Below are 19,155 nucleotides of genomic sequence, written 5' to 3' on the forward strand. Positions count from 1 at the left end.
GAACTGTTGGGTTAAGAAGACACTCCTGACTCATATTTGTCCCATGAGACCCAATTCCACAAAAATTTTAGAACTGCTGGAAATAGCATCTCTCTCTTTTCTGTGAACTTGGAACAGTGAGAAGGTCATCTTGGAGCTGTGGGGCCTCCAGGAGGACAGGGGCTGCCTTAGGTTAAAGCCACCACCGAGGGGATCAGAGAGACCCTGGCTTGGTGACATTGCTTAAGAACCCAGATCCATCCATGCCTGAACCATCCCTTTTGTTACTTTAGTCATTTTGAGTTGACTTCCTATCTTTGTGCCTGAAATAGTCACAACTACCTTAGAAATATTACCAAATAGTGTTTTACAATTAAGAAGATTGAAGATCAGAGAGGTTAAGTAACTGCCCAAGAAGACCCAGCTAGAAAATGATAGCCAGGACGTGAACACACACCTGTCTGCCTCCAAGACCATGTAGACATACATAAAGTCCTCTTTGGGTCCACGTGACAGTCTGGGGCAGCTGTCTTCCATGTGGATTCCATCCAGAGACTCAGAGATTCAGGCTACCTTAATCTTGTGGCTCCACTATCCCAAATAAGGCCTCTTCCCTGATCCCCAGGGCAGGGAAAGAAAGGACTGATGGGTCTCACACTAGCAATCAAATGCTTATGAACAAAAATGATACGCGTCTCCTATGATTACAACCCATAGGCAAGAAATAATCACGTGACCCCAAACGACTTCAAAGAAGACAGGAAATGTAATCGTCCACGTGCCCAGAAGGAGAAGATACCCTGATGTAGATGAGCTCTAGAAGTCTCTGCCACACGCCTGTAGCATCTGAGTCTACGGACCCTGACATGGGCAGCAGCACCTCAAACCCACTTTGGAATAACAATGAAAGTAAAATAGTAATTTTAGTATTACCATTATTATTATTATAATGACAGTAATATTATTATTATTACAAGCACTTGTGCAGTGGGTGTATGTTCCTGGCACTTTTCTGAATACTTTACACCTAATTCATTCATTCACTCCTCGCCGGGCCCCTAAGAAGCTGTTGTTGTTGTTGTTAGGTGTCAAGTAGGTTATGACTCATTGTGACCCTATGTATAAACGAACCAAAAAAACCAAACCCAGTGCCGTCGAGTCGATTCCAACTCATAGTGACCCTACAGGACAGAATAGAACAGCCCCATAGAGTTTCCAAGGAGCGCCTGGTAGATTTGAACTGCCGACCCTTTGGTTTAGCAGCCGTAGCACTTAACCACTTCGCCACCGGGGTTCTATGTATAATAGAACAAAAAAATGTCTGATCCTGCTCCATCCTCGCAGTTGTCGCTATGTTTGAGCCTATTGTTGCAGCCACTGTGTCAATCCATCTCACTGAGGGTCAGTCCTTCTCCACGGACTGGTCCCTCCTGAAAACATGTCCAAAGTACATGAGACAAAGTCTCACCATCCTTGCTTCTAAGGAGCATTCTGGCTATACTTCTTCCAAGAAGATTTGTTCATTCTTCTGGCAGTCCATGGCATATTCAATATTGAGCAAATAGTCCAAGAAGCTGGATTATTCAGAGAAGAATGTGGCATAAGGGCTGGAGGAAGACTTATTAACAACTTGTGATATGCAGATGACACACGTCTTGCTTGCTGAAAGTGAAGAAGACTTGAAGCACTTACTGATGAAGATCAGAGATCACAGCCTTCAGTATAGATTACATCTCAACATAAAGAAAACAAAAAACCTCACAACTGGACCAGTAAGTGATATCGTGAAAAATGGAGAAAAGATTGAAGTTGTCAAGGATCTCATTTTACTTGGATTCGCAATCAATGCCCATGGAAGCAGCAGTCAAGAAATCAAACAATGTATTGCATTGGACAAATGTGCTGCAAAAGACCTCTTTAAAGTCTTAAAAGCAAAGATGTCACTTTAAGGACTAAGGTGTGCCTGACCCAAGCCATAGCATTTTCTATTGCCTCATAATGCATGCAAAAGCTGGACAATGAATAAGGAAGACTGAAGAAGAATCAATGCATTTGAATTATGGTATTCATGAAGAATATTGAATATGAAGCAGTTATTATTATCTCAGTTTCACAGAGTGGGAAATTGAGGCACAGAGGGGTTAAATAAGATGCCCAACAGAGAATCCCTGATGGAGCAGGAGAACAGTGGGATGCAGACCTCAAATTCTCGTAAAAAGACCAGACTTAATGGTCTGACTGAGACTAGAGGGACCCCAGAGGTCATGGCCCCTGGACCCTCTGTTAGCCCAAGGCTGGAATCATTTCCAAAGCCAACTCTTCAGGCAGGGATTGGACTGGACTATAAGACAGAAAATGATACTGGTCAGGAGTGAGCTTCTTGGCTCAAGTAGACACATGAGACTATGTGGGCAGCTCCTGTCTGGAGGCGAGATAAGGCAGAGGGGGACAGGAGCTGGTTGAATGGTCACAGGGAACACAGGGTGGAGAGGAGGAGTGTGCTGTCTCATCAGTGGGAGAGCAAGTAGGAGTACATAGCAAGGTGTGTGTAAGTTTTTGCATTAGACACTGACTTGTAAACTTTCACTTAAAGCACAATTAAAAAAAAAAAAAAAGACGCCTAAATTCACACAGCTAGGGAGTCCCCATGCCAAGATTCCAGCCCAGGCTGTCTGGCTTCACAGCCTGGGTTCTTAACCACTACATAGCTGTAGCTACATGAAGTGCAGTGAGAAGGGACTAAGTAAATAAGTACAATTGATGGCGAACTGCAGCGAAAGTTGTAAACAGGAGAATGACATGGGCAAATTATCTTTTTATAAAGTACATTCTGGTGGTTCAGGCTTCAAGAAATATTCGCTAAACACCTATTATACGCCAGGCCCTGTTCTAGGTGCTGGATGCACTGGAAGGAGGGACACCAGCTGGGAGGCTATTGCAATAGGTGAGTAAACAGAGAGCCAGAGAAGGAGAAGGGACATGCCAGGGTCACACAGCAGGGTTGGGGTGTGGACCAATTCCTCTGACTCCCTGCTCTGGTCAGGCTGCTTTTTGTTCTTGTCATGAGGCTTCCTGGAAGCCCCAGAATTTGATTTGATTATGAAATTTCTGGGAAACAGGCGCCACCAGCCAGGGATCTGTATGACAATGACACAATGAAATATCATATGGGGCTCATCAAATCAGTAAAATAAATAAAACTCAGTGCTGGCGAGTGTGTGGTGAGACGGGCATTCTTATTCAGTGCTGCTGGGGGGAATGTCAATCGGGCCAATCTTTCAGGAAAGTGATCGGGTGATAAAATCATGAGACCTAAATTTATACTTATACCCTTTAATGCAATGATTCCACTTTTAGGAATCATTAGGAAGTGACCAGGGATTTAGGCAAATAATACTCCAAGATTTCCATCACAGCCTGATGACGTGTAAGAGTGAAACACTACAGCTCCTAAGGAAGATGGGTGATGACGAAGATGATAAGCAAAAGAATAGCAAAAGTGCTGGAAAAAATTAATGCACTCAGCTACTAACCCAAAGGTCGATGGGTCGAGTCCTGCCAGAGGCATCTTGGAAGAAAGGTCTACTTCTGAAATATCAACCATCAAAACCCTATGGAGCACGGTTCTCCTCTGACGCACATGGGGTTGCCATGAGTCAGTGTCAACACCACGGCAACTGGTAACTAGTACCAGGGGATCAAAAGGCGACAGGAGAAAGGTCCTGCCATTCCACCACAGGTCAGCTGCACCCCCTCCCAAACGCCAGAGCCCCAGTCAGCGGCCCTCTCTTTTCAGCACTCTGGCTGGGTCTGTAACTGCCCCTCCCATATCCTGTCAGGCCTGGGCATGGTTAGGACTCCCTGCTATGCCAGCCCTGCGGTGCTGCATCCCTTGCTGGTTTCCTGGACTCTACCTACAGCCTCGTCAACAGCCTCGTTATTACACTCCCCTCCAGGTACCCTGAGTGAGGGCTCGCTCTGTCACCTGCAATGACCCTGGCCTGACCTGTGCCCCCATTTCTCTTCTTCACCACCCTCCATTCTGACCCTGCCTTACTTGCGGGCCTTACTTTAACATTTTCTCTGCCAGGAGGGCCAGCCCTCTTTTCTCCAGCCACCCCGCCCTCGCTAGTTCAAGGTCCTCCTCCTCTTCCTCCGGTCCTCTGATCTCAGAGCCCTCATAAGCCCCATGGCTTGGGACAGCTTCTCTTGCTGGAGGCAGATTTTTGTGCATTTGAGCTTAGAGGGCAGGAATCACTGGGTTCAAATCCCACCGACACTTCTCATTAGCTGTATGAGCTTGGGCAAGTCGTTTCCTCTCTTTGAGATTTGAGTCTCTCACCCTTGAAATAGGCATGGCCATGTGGACTCTAGAAGTCCCTGGGTGATGCAAACAGTTAATGCCCTTGGCTGCTAACCAAAAGGTTGGAGGTTCAAGTCCACCCAGAGGTAACTCAGAAGAAAGGCCTTGTGATCTACTTCCAAAAAATCAGCCATTGAAAACCCTATGGAGCACAGTTCTACTCTGACCCACATGGAGTCACCATGAGTTGGAGTCCACTCAAAAATAACTTTTTTTCTTTTAATATGGACTCTACACATGAAGGCTGAAATGCAGTTACAAATGTAAGGCACCGTATGCATGGTCAAGTTCAGGAAAGGGCAGTGATCATGCTGCTGATCACGTGGCCATGATTATTGTGTCCATCCCTCCCACATGTCTCCCTCTCTCTAGGGCAGGGACTAAGCCTCACTCAAGGCCATAGCTCCATTGCCAGCTCAGGGCCCAGCACACAGTGGGTGCTCAGCAAAGATGCTCACCATGCAGCCAATTTATTCCATCAAATTTTATTGACAGATACTGTTCCAGAGGCTGGAAATGTGGCGATAAGCTAGGCAGACACAAATCCCTGCCCTCAAGGACATTGACAGCCCTGGAGACGGATCTAGGAGTGAAGTTACCAGGAGAGATGTGAGAATCCCAGAATGTTAAAGCAGTGAGGGGCTTAGGAGCGTGCACTCTTGCTATCTCACCCACAGCCCCTTAGTACACCCCTGTGTTCACCTGCAGCTGCAGGGAACAGCTCCTGAGAGCCCTCCCAGATTCCCACTGCAAGCACCTATGTTTCTCGCTGCTGCTCTGGCTTTCTTCAGCCCAACAGGAGCTTGCAAGCTCACAAGGGCAGCCCTCAGCAATAAGGGCAAGAGGCAGTTAAAGCTTGTACCGCATGGTTCCCCTGAGGCTCCACAACAGGAGTGGGCCCCAGTTGTCCACAGCAGTATCTGTTCCTCAATGCACCGTTTGCTCCCACTCCCTCACCTACGCTTCCTGTCTCAGTCTCCTTGTGCTGCTGTGACAGAAATACCGTAAGTCGGTGGCTCTAAAGAACAGAAATTATTATATTATTGTTATATCCTTGTCTCTTCCAGCATTTCTTGGTTCCTTGGGGATCTTCACATGACATCTCTCTTTCCTTATTTTTGTTGGCTTATCTCTGTGTCTACCTGCTGTTTTTTATAACTCAGGAGGGATAAGATTTAGGACACACCCTATACTGGTATGACCTCATTAACATAACATTAGATTGCATTATGGAGAGTGGTTACAAGACATGACATGACACGACATGACATGACATGACATGACATGACTTGACATGACTTGACATGACATTAAGAAGCCCTGGTGGCCCATTGTCTAAGCACTGGGCTGCTAACCAAAAGGTTGTCAGTGGGAACCCACCAGCCACTCTGCAGGAGAAAGATGTGGCAGTCTGCTTCCGTAAAGATTACAGCCTTGGAAACCCTATGGGGAAGTCCTACTCTGTACTCTAGGGTCACTGTGAGTCTGAATCCATTCAATGGCAATGGATTTGATACATTAAGTTACATTATGTTACACTGCAGTGCATTGCCTTACCTTACAGTACATTACATTGCATTATATTCCATTACATCCATAAGTATAGGGGTTAGGATTCCAACACATATTGCTGAGGGACACCAATTCATCCATAACATTTCCTAAGGTCACCTCCCTAACAGACCACCAAACCAAAAAAAAAAAAAAAACCCAAACCCATTGCCGTCGAGTCGATTCTGACTCATAGTGACCCTGTGGGACAGAGTAGAATTGCCCCATATGGTTTCTAAGGAGTGGCTGGTGGATTCAAACTGCTGACCTTTTGGTTAGCAGTTGTAGCTCTTAACCACTGTGCTACCAGGGCTCCAGCCAACAGACCACCAGCCCCTGAAAATCTTGCTTTGGGGACAATTTGGTGGCAACTCAACTAAGACAGGCCACCTGGCCCAACCTGGACCTTGTGTTGCAAAGAAAACATGACCAGATGGGGCTGGTAACTTATCCAATTCACACGGAAGTTTGGGGCAGAACAGTCTCCCCACACGGCCAACCCCCCTTCGTGGCCACCACCAAAGAGAGAGCCTACAAAGCCAACCTGGGCTACGCCTTCCCTTCTTGGCCACAAGCTTAGCATTTTAAAGTTTATTGGTTTGGCTGCTTAGTGAGTAAGGTGTTTCTTTGGGGGATGATAAAAATGTTCTGGTACTAAGTGATGGTGATGGTTGCACAACTTTGGGGACATACTGGAAGCCATTGAGCTATATACTTGAAAATGGTAAAAGCAGTAAATTTTATGTGAATTTTACCTCAGTAAAAAAGTATATGATGCAATTAATTTTACGTAAGTGTTCCCACCCCCAGTGCGTCCTTCAACAGAGCCTGTTTACGTCTAAACAGGGCACCTTCTCTGCATACCGATCTGGGTTGCTGTGCTGCTGAATGCAATTTAAGGATACCATCGCTTCTCCCATCCCGCCTGCCTTTTCAGGGAGCCTGGGCCCCTTCACACACGGCTAGTCCTGGAAAGACCTGGAGGCTTCATGGGCTTGGAGGACAGTTGGAGGATGGAGAGGCAAAGTTCTGTCTTGGCCTTTATTAGTTTTCTTCATGGCACAAACCTCAACGTGGAGTGTGTGTGTGTGCATGTGTGCGTGTGTGTGTGTGTGTGCATGTATGTTAGAGAGACGGAGAGCACTCAAGTCTGTGTTCATCTTCTTCACTGACTGTCCGGTCTATGAGGGTAAGGACTGTCTGTCTTGTACTCAGCATGGCTCTCAGTCCCATGCAAGAGTCCATGGAATACGTGTTTGAATGGATAAATAAATGAGTAAACTACCTGGCACGCAGTAGGGGCACATTAGTATTCTCAGATCTCACAGAGACTATATACACCCCTGCAACCCTCTGCCCACCTCTCTTGGCTACTCTCCATCCTCTCGCTCCCACACTCTCAGCTCCCCCAGTGGTGTTTCTCTGCAGGGTGACTACACGGTGACTACAAGGTAACAGGGCCATTTTTCTCTGTGGCAGCCTCCTAGAACTTCCACCCCCAGGTGAGTGTTCTTCAAAAGCGGGCCCAGGAGGCTGTGCACATGGCCCAGGATGCTAGTGTCACCCTGGACACTCCTGTCTCTCCTCCCAACCCATCACCTCTGAGTTTGTTTACAAGTTACGTTAGTGCATTAGACAGGGTTCTCTAGAGAAACAGAACCAGTGAAGCATCTACCTATCTATCTGTCTGTCTGTCTGTCTGTCTGTCTGTCTATTGTCCATCCATCCATCCATCCATGTAGGTAGGCAGATAGATAGATAGACAGACAGTAAGACAGACAGGCAGATAGATAGGCAGACAGGCAGACAGGTTTAGAGGGAGAGAAAGAGAGGGAGAGAACTTCAAGGAATTGGCTCATGTGATTGTGGGGGGCTTGAAAGTCCAAAATCCATAGTTCAGGTAATAGGCTGCATGCTTGAGTCCCAAGATCAGTAGGTCAGGTAAGGGGAGGACTGCAGAGCTGCAGAATAAAGAGAGAGAATTCTGCCAAAATATCGATTTATATTCTAAAGCCAGAACACACTCTAGGGAAACTCCTTTTTCAGCTGATTGATTGATTGATTACGTTAGATTGCATTATAAAAAGTGATTATGTTACATTGCATTAGATATAAGGCCATTACATTACATTACATTACATTACATTATGTTATATTATGTTATATTATGTTATATTATGTTATATTATGTTACATGATGGAAGGTAATCTGCTCTACCCAAGGCCAACTGATTTAATCACATATTTAATCGCAACTCAACAACTAAACTGGTGTTTCGCCAAACTACTGGGAACCATAGCCTAATCAAGTTGACACACGAAATTAACCATCACAATTAGTCAATCCAAGTCATTCCCGAGTGGTGGGGTGGACTTCAGAGCCCCCTTGTCAGGTCACCTCTCTCTTGGTGCCCCCCCATGACCAAGATCCCACAGTTGGTCTGGGGCAGACCTGGTCATGAATCTATCCACTCAGCTACAACTACTGCCCAGTCCTGGAGCCATACCTGGGGTTTTCCCATGCAGGACACATCTTACACCATGACAGCCCCTAGAAGGTTCCCCCTTCTCTTCTGCAAAGGAAAAACCCCCAAGACCTTCCCTGCCCCTCGCCTGTCTTGGCTTCTAGTCAGTCCCCTCACTCTCCGGCCTCTCTTCCAATGCACCTGATGTCAGTGTACCTCTTACCATGTGGGGTCTGAACTGAGCACATTCAGGCTCTAATTAAGCTCCCACTGTGTGCCTAGCACCGACTCTCAAGTCACCTACCCCCAGGGGAGCATCCTCTCCCTTATTTCCAATGTGATACAAAGTCCTGGGGCCTCACCAGCCTGGAAAAGTCAAACAAGGCCTTGCTGAACACACTAAGCACATTCCTGCCTCAGGGCCTTTGCACTGGTTTTCCCTCTCTCTGGAAAGCTTTCTGTAAATGGCCTGCTTGTTTACTTACTCAGATCCCTGCTCAAAGTCTCCTTATTAAGAGAGCCCAGGATGATGAGGGATCTGATCCCACCAGGGACTCAGGGAGGATATTCCCCAAGGAGGTGGCACTGGGGCAATATGGAAGGCTTGGGCGCTACCTGTTGAAACATTGTGGAGGTGACTTGGGTGGTGGATGAGATTCTGGGCAAGATGAGGATTAAGATCCCTGAAATGCTAAAATCCTGATTCTGACTTGAGATTTATAGTTTTAAGATTCTATTAAGTAATGAATCTAAGATTTGGGAGTTTAAGACTCTAGGATTTCAGGACTGTCGGGTTCTAAGATGCTGGGATTCTCTTGCTACTGCAGAAGGGCTGGTCAGAACCTGTCTTTGGCTGGGAGTAGATTTCTCCTCTTCCTGCCTGCCCCTCACCAAGCCCTGCCAAGGCCACATGAATGGGGCTCTTTGTGGCCTAGAGAATGTAAATGCATTCTGCGTTTCCAGTGTCCCAAGCTCACTTTATCTGCACGTTTCAGTTTCCAGAATAAATATTAGGAGACGAACCTTTAGAGATTTTCTGTGTGTACACGACTAAATCCTCTAGCCAGTGGGTTAATCCAGGCAGGGGTTTTAAACACAGGGCACTATTCCTGTATTCACTACAGGTCCAGACTGGTAATTGGGCTGCAGCGATCCCAGAAGAGAGAGGGCCCCCTGCTTCCTGCCAAAGGGACTGAAAAGGGCCCTCTGTGCAGAGGAGGCTTCAGGCTGAGCCGGGAGGTGGCCAAGGGAAACCATCTCCTCGCAGGTCTGAGCCCTGTGTGCAGGGATGGGGCTGTTCTCCACAAAACACCTGGCTGTCTCTGTAGGAACCCCTGTGTCTGGGCTCACTTGGGGCTGGTTCTATAGGAGGCCCCACAGAGCGGGCAGGAGGGGGCAGACACTGTGCTGGGTACTGGGCAGGCTCTGAGCTCAGACAGACAGGGGTGAACCTCAGCTCTCCCACTCGCCAGTTCAGCAGTGTGACCTTAAAGAAACCACTTAACCTCCTGGGATTCGGCTTCTTCAGTGTGGCCCATGATCCTATGCACTTGCTGGGTGGTTCTGAGCATTCGAGGAAACAGACCACGTGCTCAGCAGGTGTCAGGCACATATGCACGTGAATCACAGCAGCCTCTCACCCTTAACGCCTGCTGGGTGCCAGGTACTGCTGGAAGCACTGTACATAGGCTAACTCATTAATCCACACCACAGCCAAGTGAGGGGGCTACTATTATTATCTCCATTTCACAGATGTGGAAACTGAGGCACAGAGAGGTTAAGTAACTTGCCCAATATCACCTAGGTAGAAAATGATAGAGACAGGATTTGTCATCAGGCAGTTAGGTCTAATATCTATGAATTTAAACACACACAAATTTTTCCAACAGCTCTCCTCGCAGAGGGCACAGCTGTTGGCAGTCTTGCAGCGCTGGCAGCCTAGGATCTGGCCCTCATTCTTCTGTGTGTGGCTGATGCTTCAGTTATAGCCAGGCAACAGTGAAATGCTCTTTATGCCTCTGAGCCCTTGCACATGCTGCGCCCTCTCTCTGAAATGCCCTTCCCTCTGCCTTGTTCATCCAGAGAACTCCTGCTCACACTTCAAGGCCCAGGCTAGGCATCAGCCACTGCAGACAGCCCCCACCCATCCTTGTCCCCATGCATCCTCTATTCTAGCACCTAGTGGGCTGGGGTGCAGGGTGCCCTCCTCAGGACCTGCCTGCCCTCTCTGTTCACTCCTCCCTTCCTCCATCAACACTGGCTCCTGTCCTGAGACTCACGTTCTGGGAGGGAAGAACAGCCCTGTGATATAGGCACCATGGTCCCTGTCATGGATTGAATTATGTCCCCCCAAAAATGTGTATCAACATGGCTAGGCCATGCTTCCCAATATTGAGTGGTTGTCCTCCATTTTATAATTATAATTTTATGTTAAAAGGATTAGGGTGGGATTGTAACAGGTCACCTCCCTGATCCAAGGTAAAGGGAGTTTCCTTGAGGTGTGGCCTGCACTGCATTTTATCTCTCAAGGGATAAAAGGAAGGGGAAGCAAGCAGAGACTTGGAGACTTCATACCACCAAGAAAGCAGCGCCAGGAGCAGAGCAAGTCTTTCAACACGGGGTCCCTGCGCCTGAGAAGCTCCTCAACCAGGGGAAGATTGAGAACAAGGACCTTCCTCCAGAGCCCACAGAGAGAGAAAGACTTTCCCTGGAGCAGACACCTTGAACTTGGACTTTTAGCCTACTTTACTGTGAGGAAATAAATTTCTCTTTGTTAAAGCCTTCCACCTGTGGTATTTCTGTTATAGCAGCACTAGATTACTAAAACAGTCCCCAATTTAGGAAAAACTCCATTCAGAAAGATTTTGTACATTTCCTAAGGCCATGAATCCAGCTAAAAGATAACAGTCCAGAAACACTAGTCCCCTGCAACCTGAGACCTCTAACCCTGCTCAAGGCTGCAGAGGCCATCGTGTGGAGTTAGTGGAGAAGCCACTGGGAGGCTGTAAAAGTGCCCACTCACCTCGGGTCAGTTGCACCCTCCTACAGCCTTGCCCTGAGTGCAGGACACACCCCTTCTTCCTGTCACACAAGCACACCACGCCCAGTCACTCAGCGTGTTAAGTAAACATGAATTGATTTTAAAGAGCATTATGAGGGGAGAGACACATTTAGGCACCATGTAATTAAAACAACAGGCAATAAACGTGGAACCATATTAATACAATTACCTGCAGGCAGCACTTAAATTATTTTTACCCCTTCACTTTGAGATGCACTAGCTGCTGCCCAGATCTTATCAATTAGCAAACAGTTAGAGATGGATGACACGTGACGTTAGTTGGCCAGTGAGCGATAAGTCTAAACAGGCCGAGGGTCCCGTGGCCTGGCTGAGGTGAGACTCTGGAATGGAAAACACTCTGTAAAGGAAGGGCCAGCCACACAGACACCCTTGGGGGTCATCACCTCTCAAATGGCTCTCACATGGTCTCCACTTGGGTCCGGATTCAGGTTACCATCCTCGCTCACCTGCCCCATGGCCCCAGCATCCCGTCTTGCTGTCTGCAACCCACCCCCTACATAGGCAAATCTGGCTCCTAGTCTGTGGAGGCTCCCTGTCTCCCAGAACGGCCTTCATCCGACATTCAGTGTCCTTCTTGATGTGCCCATCTCCCTCCATCCCCGTCTCCATCCGCACACCCCTCCTATATCTGCCACACTGGCCTGTCCTGAGTAGGGCACACCCAGAGCAAGCATCCCACAGGTTTGCAGAGCTGCCAGTCCCCGGGACTCTCCACCAGCTGGCTGCTTGGGCCCAGGGGAGAGGAGCCTGGACAGAACTACCACGTTAGCCAACTGAGTTGCTCAAGGTCTCACCGTTAACAAGCTGTGGGGCAGGTCGTGGTTCTACCCAGGGTGAAAGGAGCAGGGTTGCTATCTGTCTCCTGGCTATGATGATGTCCCACATCAAGGGCCAGATACGGCTGAGGCCATGGAGGCACATGGGCATATCCACATGGCATCACAAGTTATCCTGAGACTCGGGCTGGCCTGGGGAACTAGTGTGGACCTGTTAGGCCTAAGAGTTGTCCCTCTCCCTTCTCTGTTCCACCACATCGATGTGGTCTGTGTTCTTATTGGCAAATCCCAACATGTCAGGTGAGAGCAGGTCTAGACCCCACAGCCAGAGGTATGAGAACAGCATGAAAAGGGCTCTGGCACGGGAGCCGGGGGCCTGGGATCTCATCCCAGTCCACCACGGTTGTCTCCCCACATGGCCTTCTGCAAGGCACCTTCCACTCGGCACCTTCCACTCTCTGGGCCTCAGCATTTTCACATTTGAATGAAGGGCATTTAACCAGATAACATTTCTCAGATCCTTAAAATTCTATGAGTCTCTGAGGCAGGTGGTGATAGTAGTAATGTTGTTACAACTACTACGATGAAGATGATGGTGGTGGTGACGATGCCAAGTGTTGATGAAGCACGTGCCCTGCTTGGTGCTACACTGGGTGCTTCACACTCTAGCCACACAACAACCTGTGCAAGAGAATGTTCTTAGCCCCATCTTGCAGATGAGAAAACTGAGGCACAGAGTGGTCAAGTGTCCTGACAAGGCTACACAATCCTAACCACAAGGACAGCAGAATTCCAGAGGCCCTGTGCCTCCCCCATGCCTGACCCTTGGGCCCCTCTTGCCTGACTATTTGTGAAGGTGCCCTCCTCCTGGACTTGTGATTGGGCAGAGAGGGAAAGGGTCACGTTAGCTTTCCCGGAACCAGGGCCATCTTCCACGCTGCAGTTTGGCCTGATGGTTGCTCAGGACCCATCTTTCTCTTGGCCTCAAGTGACTTTCATGTCACATCCATTCTCATGTGTAAGATGCATCACGTTTAGTTAAGCATCCACTCTGCAGTCCCAGACAGTAACCAGCATCTCAGGATACTCTCCAGGCACCTTCTTTACAACAATGGCCAGTGCTGTGCCTGGGGGTGGCCTGAACTGCAACCAGGCCTGGGCCCATTCAGGGCCTGGAGAGAGCAGGGGAGGTCAAAGAGTGGATCGCTGGAGACCCACCCCCCTGCCCCGGCTCATAAGTATGGAGAGTAGAAGGGGGCTGGGTGGACCCTGACTCCAGGCTGAAGCCAGAGGGGTTCAGGCACCAGTCCTGGTCACTCAGCACATGAGCCTCTGAGGTGGGACAAAGAACAAGTTCTCCAAGTCCATGCCAGCCACATGACCTCCTGATAGACACCAAGGGAGGGAGGGGAAAGTCAGGCTTCCTCCCTGCGAGTACTTTGTCACCTGCTTCTGTTTTTTTTTTTTTTTTTCTGTCCCTAGACCTAGGGTTTTACCTCCTGTCAAGCAGCCTCTCCCCACACCAACCCTTTCCACACAGACCCCTCCACATGCCTCCTTTCACTCAGCCCTCCCCACATTGCTCCTCTCCACCCCACCCTCCCCACCCAGCTCCCTCACACAGACCCCGACCCACAGATCCCTCCACGTGGCTCCTTCCACCCTCCCCTCCCCACACTGCCCCTCCCCACACCACCCTCCCCACTCAGCTTCTTCCCCATAGGCCCCTCCACTGCCCCTCCCCGCAGAGCCTTGCTCACTCTGCCCCCCACAGGACCCCTTCTGCCTAGCCCTCTCTGACTCTGGGTTCCAGTCACTGCTCCTCCCCTCATCTCTTCCAGCCTAAGGGTGGTAATGAAATGCCCCTGTTGCTGGATGCCAGGAAACTGCGCTGCCTCTTAGGGTTCCCCACTCCCTGCCCTCACCTTTGTAAACAGTCTCCTTTTCAGACTCTCCTCAAATTGCCCAATGGGACAATGCCATCTCGTTTGCCTACTGCTGGATCCCTGGCTGAGGCCCATCCTCATCACTTCCATCTCACCATCTTGTTGGTTCAGAACTCCTCACTCTCAGGAGTTATTGCTCGTTTATTATCTGTGTCCCCCCACCAGAATATAAGCTCCATCGGAGACAGGAGGATTTAGTGCCTCACATGTCAGTGGAATGAGGAGCCCTGTTGGCACAGTGGTTAAGGTGCTTGGCTGCTAACCAGCAGGTAGGTGGTTCCAACCCACCAGCTTCTGCACAGGAGAAAGTTGTAGCAGTCTGCTTCCGTAAAGATTTATGGCCTTGGAAACCTTATAGGGCAGTTCTACCCTGACGCACAGGGTCATTATGAGTCAGAATTGACTTGACAGCAACGGGTTTGGTTTTTTTTTTTTTTTGGTACGTCAGTGGAATAGAGCAGACCTATGGGCACATCTCCTAACACTGTGCTCAGACTCACAGGAAAGCCCAGTCAACTCTGTGGCAGTTCACTGTTAAATCTGCCGACTTTTAAATGCCTTCACATGGCATTTCCCAAATGGAGATCAGGGAACACTCCTTTGGGAGGTGTTAACAGTTGACAACATTATACAGAACAGATGACATTGCCCTTATTTTTCTCATTTCACCGTGAGCCTGTAACAATTTCCTCACCAGCTATCATGACATCAGGCCCAAGTCTGCCCATCAGCCCCAACCAGGACTAGTGAAACCCTCGTTCCTTGACCCCTCCAGAGCCCTAGAGGCTCAGCATACTTTCATCACCCTCCGCCCAAGTCCTCACCTCCTTTCTAGCCTCGCCCCTCCCTTTCTGTCACAGGTGTGGAATTCTGGGCCCAGGCCTAGGACCTATGTCCACTACAACAGAGCTAAGAAAGCCTCAGCTGTGGGTCACGGGTGTAAATCCTGATCTCTGTCCTGTCATCAACTTGTTGTGTGGCCTTGAGCAGGTTACATCCTCGCTCTAAGCCTCAGTTTCCCCAATTGTCCCTGCTGTTCCTTCTACCTGAAATTCCCCTCTCCATGAGCAAGTTAGGTGGTATGATCTCCTAGCAGTCTCCCTGCTCTGGTGGGGAGGTCTGGCCCAGGTATTCAGACAAAATCAGTGCAGGTGCTGCTGGTGGTCATCACTCTTTTGAGGGTGTCTTAGTCTCCTCTTGCTGCTGTAACAGAAATACCACAAGTGAGTGGCTTTAAAGAACAGAAATTCATTTTCACACAGTTTAAGAGGCCAGAACTTCAAATTCAGGGCATCAGTTACAGGGGAAGGCTCTCTTTCTGTTGGCTGTAGGGGAAGATCCTTGTCTCTTTCAGCTTCTGTAGCCCCGGCCTTCCTCAGTTCCTTGGTGACCTTCACATGGCATTTGTCTTCCTGTTTGCTCTCACTTGTGTCTGTGTCTATGCTGTTTCTTATAACTCAGAAGTGATTACGTTTATGACATGCCCTGCACTGATGTGGCCTCATTAACATAACAAAAAACTATTTCCAAACAAAATTACATCCACAGGCATGTTGTTGCTGTGGTTGGGTGCCATCCAGTCGGTTCCGACTCATAGTGAGCCCATGTGACAGAGTAGCACTGCCCCATAGGGTTTTCCTGTCTATAATCTTTGCGGAAGCAACCCAGGTCTTTCTTCTATGATGCTGCTGGGTGGGTTCAAACTGCCAAACTTTCAGTTATCAGCCACGTGCTTAACCATTGTACCACCAGGGCTCCTTTCCACAAATATTGGGGCTAGAATTCCAACACATTTTTGAGAGACACATTTCAATCCCTAACAGAAGGTGAGAAAGGAGAAAAAAATGTCAACCTGATTATGATACGTAATTACTATGATCAGAAAGCAAAAGACACAACCTCATGCTGGTCAGGGCTGGCCTGGCCACAGGGATGTTTGAGTTCCCAGTGAGACCAAACCCCTCCTTGCTGAGCAAGATGAAGCTCTGAGCCAATAAAAATTTGACCTCTCCTCTGACATGTGGGTTTTAGGATTAACAAAGCCTATAAGAAGGAATGAAGCTCCTCCTTGATGACAGAGCCTTGGAGAAGATGAACCAGGGAGAAGGGTCCCATTACCAGAGCACAGGAGTGTGGAGGTAAGAACGGGGTAATGAGAACCACCATCACCACCACCATCATCATCACTGACCTTAAGCAAGTTCCTTAACCTTCTGTGCCCCAGATTTTTTTGTAAGTAACGTAAGAATAAAAATAATAGTATCTACTTGGTAGGTCCGTGTGAGGACTAAATAAGAGAAATGCGCCAAGTGCTCAAAGCAGTACGTGGCCCGTGGTGATTATTCAGTGAGTCCTGCTATAGCTACGAAGCATGGATATGCCACTTCTGTCCTCCTTCCTACCCATCTGTAGTGTGTTCTTCAAGGGACACTTGTCCCTGACATGAGAAAAGGTCATTCAACCTGAGGGGCATGGGGTTGACCAGGATTTCTAAAAATGGAGCTGGAATTGGGTGATCCTGGTGCAAAGGAATGATTCCCAGTGATGGGCTCCTGGCATCTCCAGGCTGGCCAGGCAGCTGGTCAGAGTCGGGGTAGGAGTTGCCCGGGGAGTTGCAGGTTGTGAAGATCTACCCAAACACAAAAACCAAACCCCTTGCTATCAAGTCGACTGGAACTGCCCATCTTTTGGCTAGCAGCCAAGCGTTTAACCACTGCACCACCGGGATTCTTCAAATCCAATATTGTGGGTGGCCTCCATCAGCCATTTATGATATTTCTCAATAAGCAGTGACACTGTGTGGACAGTATTATGGTGGCCATTTCACAGATGAGGAAAGTGATGCTCAGCAGGATTGAGGGATGTGCTCACTCTTACAGAGCTCGTCAGTGGCAGTCAGAATTCAAACCCAGGACTCTAAGGCTTCAAAGTACACATAACAGGTACCCGGTGCTGAGTAGCTGGATTAACCCAGTGGGCACCAGTGACAGCTGGCGAAGGGGCTCCTAACACACATCTGTGCCTAGCCGTTGGCGAACTTTTAAGAGTGAGATCAGAAGAGAAAGTAGGCAAGTTTCCCCACATCCCGGGTCACACTGGCATTTACAAATGCCTAAACACTGAGAGTGTATGGCTGCCTTTTCACACCACAAAGGTCAATGTCTTCATAGCCTGACCATGGTCATAAAGCAGATGTCTAAGAAAGGCCTGGGATAAATCCTGACCCCGCATCCCTGCCCATCTCAGGCACCTCTCCAGCCTCAGCAGTAACAACTGCTTGGTTTCTATCAAGGTTCAGCTGTTTTAATGGGGTCTTTAAATTACTACTTCTGCTGCCAAGAACTTTATGTCCTGGTGAGACATGCTCGGCTGTGAATAGACCTCAGGGGAGGTTCAAGGCCTGCGGCTGTTGGACAATGACTTCAAAGTGCCCTCTTTGCCTCACCCCCTCCAGGTTGTTGGTTTCCAATGACTCTGCAAATGTCATTACTCCCAGGGAGTGCCAGGCTGTGTGAAGGGCTCTGGGCACAGAGAGAGGGGCTCGGTCATGTCCTGTGCTGGAGGAGGTCGTAGTCAGATGGGGGAGGCAGACCTGACAGTCACACTTACACCATCTCACCTGCAGACAGCCAGACTAGAGGTCACAGCAACGGCTGACATTTCATGAGCAATTACTGCATACAACTCTACAGTTGTGTGCCTACTATGTGCCTGGAGCTCTGGTGGCACAGCAGTTAAGAGATACAGCTGCCAACCAAAAGGTGGGTAGTTCAAATTCACCAGATGCTCTTTGGAAACCCTATGGGACTGTTCTACTCTGTTCTGTAAGTTTGCTATGAGTCAGAATGGACTCAACAGCAACGGGTTTGGTTTTATTTGTTTTGTTTTATATGCCTGGTGGAGACCCTGGGTGGTACATATGGCTATTGTACTTGACTGCTGCTATGGACTGAATCATGTCCCCGGAAATGTGTGCCAACTTGGCTAGGCATGATTCCCAGTATCGTGTGGTTGTCCACAATTTTGTGATCAAATGTGATTTTCCTATGTGTTGTAAATCTTACCTGTACAATGTTAATGAGGTAGAATCAGAGGCAGTTATGTTAATGAGGCAAGACTTAATCTTCAAGGTTAGATTTTATTTTGAGTCAATCTCTTTTGAGATAGAAAAGAGAAAATCGAGCAGAGAGGAGAGGGACCTCATTAACACCAAGCAAGAAGAGCCAGGAGGGTATGTGTCCTTTGGACCTGGGGCCCCTAGGCTGAAAAGCTCCTAGACCAGGGGAAAGATGAGGACAAGGATTTTCCCCCAGAGCCATTAAAGACAGAAAGTCTTGCCCTGGAGCTGGCACCCTGAATTCAGACTTCTAGCCTGCTAAACTGTGAGAGAATAAATTTCTGTTTGTTAAAGCCATCCACTTGTGGGATTTCTGTTATAGCAGCACTAGATAACTAAGACAGTTGCTAACAAAAAGGTGGAAGCTTGAGACCACTCAGAGGTACCTAGGAAGAAAGGCCTGGAGATCTACTTCCAGAAAATCAGCCATTGAAAACCCTATAGACCCCAGTTCTATTCCAACACACATGAGGTTGCCATGAGTCAGAATCAGCTCAATGGCACATGGTTGTGTGCTGGGCACATGGTCAGGTGATTCACAAGTACTATCATTAGCTCTCACAACAACCTTCCTTGTTGGAAGATAATTTATTTTTATCAGCTTTATTGAGGCATACAAAAAAATGCATATTTAAAATACAAAATTTCATACCTTCAACATCTGTATAAAATCAGAAACCAAACCCATTGCAGTCAAGTCGATTCTGACTCACAGAGACCCTATAAGACGGAGTAGAACTGCCCACATAGGATTTCCAAGGCAGTAAATCTTTACAGAAACAGACTGCCACATCTTTCTCCCTTGGAGCAGCTGGTGGGTTCCAACCGCCCACCTTTCCATTAGCAACCAAGTGTTTTAACCATTTCACCACCAGG

This window comes from Elephas maximus, chromosome 3 (assembly GCF_024166365.1).
Source record: "Elephas maximus indicus isolate mEleMax1 chromosome 3, mEleMax1 primary haplotype, whole genome shotgun sequence".
Lineage (NCBI taxonomy): Eukaryota > Metazoa > Chordata > Mammalia > Proboscidea > Elephantidae > Elephas > Elephas maximus.